This window comes from Triticum aestivum, chromosome 1B (assembly GCF_018294505.1).
Source record: "Triticum aestivum cultivar Chinese Spring chromosome 1B, IWGSC CS RefSeq v2.1, whole genome shotgun sequence".
Lineage (NCBI taxonomy): Eukaryota > Viridiplantae > Streptophyta > Magnoliopsida > Poales > Poaceae > Triticum > Triticum aestivum.
The window spans coordinates 153,279,197-153,282,004 of NC_057795.1; the positions used below are offsets into that span (position 1 = coordinate 153,279,197).

General features: G+C 64.4%; 1 protein-coding gene across 3 annotated transcripts in view; it reads right to left on the bottom strand.

Moving 5' to 3' along the window:
• The window catches only part of LOC123113047 (crossover junction endonuclease MUS81), a 13,439-nt gene that overhangs the window by 4,379 nt on the left and 6,252 nt on the right, over positions 1-2,808 (bottom strand). The window lies entirely within an intron of this gene.

Below are 2,808 nucleotides of genomic sequence, written 5' to 3' on the forward strand. Positions count from 1 at the left end.
CGCCGTTCGCCGGCGCGCGCGGAGCGCCGCTCCCCTGCATGTCGCGCCTCCCCTTGTGCCGACCCTCGGGACCGCCCCCACTCGCCCGTGGAGGAGCAGTGGCGCTCCACCCGGCGGCGCTCGCTGTCCCCTCCCCGGCGCCGGGACCGCTCCCCTTCCCCCCCAAGGCTCCAACAGCAGCAATCCGGCAACCCCCAAGCTCCCCGCCAGTACCAGCCACCTCAAAATCAGCCATCCTTCCCTCCGGCTAATGGTGGCAATGGCAACTGCGGGCGCCAAGGGGCTAAGAAGAAGAAGAAGGGGCCGGCTCGCCCTCCCACTCCCGCCACATCCGCCGCGGTGGCCCCTCCAGCGGACACCGGTGCCTCGCGTGACTCCCTGTCGTGCTTCAACTGTGGGGGCTCACCGGGCACTTCCAGGTGGTGTGTCCCAACCCGCCGATGTGCTACCTCTACAAGGACTCCGGCCACCCGCGGTTCTTTTCCCGGACCGACCGGTGACCGAGGAGCTTATGATGTACGGCCACGGCATTGAGGGCATGGGCTTCTTCCACGTCGAGGTGCCAGACGCCCCTCCGCCCTCCCCCTCGCTCCTGGCGATTGTCTCTGTCGTGGGCGAGGGCGTCGCTTCCCCCGAGATGATCGAGGCCGAGCTCAACCACCTGTGCCGGTGCAGGTGGGACTGGCAGGTTGCCCCCACTTCCGCCAACACCTTCACGGTGATCTTCCCGGACGCCATCGGCATGGGGTACTGCACTCGCAGCGGCAACATCACCTTGGTTCTTAACCAGCTGGTGGTGGACATCTCTGACCCGAAGTTGGATCCCAAGGTGGTGGCGGTTGACAAACCTTGGATCCTCATCGCCGGCCTGCCCGATGTTGCCGGGTCTGAGCGGGTAATCCGCAGTATGTCCAAGATCCTAGGCAAGGTGGTGGGGGTCGACGAGCTCTCGCTTCACAAGGAGGAGGTCCGGGTGAAGGTGAAATCCCCGGACTCCTCCAAGCTCCGCGCCACAATCCGCGTCTTCTTCAACAACGAGGGTTTCAACCTCAAGATCTGCCTCGAGTCGCCGAACCATGTCGGCCGCCCCCGCTTCTCCGATGATGGTCACCAGGAGGGTGGGCCGGGTGATGCTGGCGACTTCCACCATCGGCGCCCTCTCGCCACGCCGACCTGTCGGAGCACTCCCACTCCCCCTCTTGTGAGCCATCTAACCCCCCTCCGGGTCGTGGCGGTTCCGGGTCTGGGCGCACCCGAGTGACGGCCTCCGCCCTCAAGGCTGCTCTCCAGCTGGCCGCCCCTCCTCCGGCCTCTCCACCCTCATCGGAGGCGGCCAATGACATCTCCAGTGTGGTCTTGCTCTCCGTCCGCCGACTCCGTCCTGCGCCCGGCTCCACTGAGCTCGCCGCCCTCGTCCCCCAGGCCCCCACGGACCGATCTCCTCGGCTTCCACGGGCGCCAACGACGGTGGCTCGCCCATGTCGACTCCGCCCGCTCCTTCACCCGCGGAGGGTTCGGCCGGGGGCATCTTGGAGCCCCCCGCCCTGCCTCCTCCCCTGGTGGCGCCTGACAACCCACTCGCCTCTCCAGGGCCACTGACTGTGGGGGTGCCCAACGTCGTGACTACTCCTGTCACTGCGCACCCCGCACGGACGGTAGCGTACGCCCTGTGGCCCCGCTCCACTTCGACGCCGGTGACTGCTCCCGCCGCAGTGCCCGCCTCGATGCGGCCCGTCCAGCAGACTTCCCGGCCCCGTCTGTCCCCGAGCGTACAGAGCTTCGGGCGGCGGCCAGGAACCTCGAGCCAGGTGCAGATTCCATCCCCCCCAATTCTTCCAGTTGTTCCTTTTCTGCGCTCGAGGCCCTTCCCCTTGGCCACCTCACCAAGGTGGCCACCAACTCGGCCATCATCTTTAGGGGGGAAGTTGGACCCCCCTTAGAGCAGATCGAGGCCATCCGGGCCCGCGAGATCCTAGATGGCAAACTTGCTGAAACACGGGCTCGCCTCCTCCGCCAACCCACGAAACCGACCGCCACTCCTTCCATGGTGGTGGTTCCGACGGTGCTCGGGTAGATGATCTGTGGGTGCACCTGTTCTCGCACTGCGGCCCTCCGAGCGTAGAGCACCTCCCGTGTCCTGGGGTCAAGCAGCCCCCCGATGGAGGTCTAAATGCGAGTCCTCTTCTGGAACATCCGCGGTTTTAGGCATGACGGCCGACTCCGCCAACTCATCGAGTACATGCGAGACGAGCACATCGACATCATAGCCAGCCAGGAAACAATGTGTACTGAGTTTTCCCTCCCCGAGCTTGATAGTCTTAGCCCTCACCTATTCGCCTGGCATTGGCTCCCTTCTAGTGGGACCACTGGGCACTCGGGTGGCATCCTTTTAGGCGTGAAGGATGCCACCTTCGAGGTGGGCGGCATGGATCGGGGCAAATTCTTCGTTAGTATGGAGATCTTTGAACGGGCTCTCAACTTCAATGGGAGGTCATGATCGTCTATGGACCACCGTCATTCCCCGGCCTTCCTCGCTGAGCTGCAGCGGAAGGTCACCGCTTCCCTCCTACATGTAGTTGTGGGAGGAGACTTTAACCTCATCCACTCCCCGGATGAGAAGAACAATGACCGGATCAACCTCCCCCGGATGCAGTTGTTCAATGATTGCATCGCAGAGCTCGGCCTCCGCGAACTTGAGCGGACGGGTGCCAGGTTCACCTAGCAAACCGTCAAGCAGACCCGACGCAATCTGTTCTGGATCGCGTCCTAGTTTCACCGGAGTGGGAACTTAGGTGCCCCTTGGCCTAG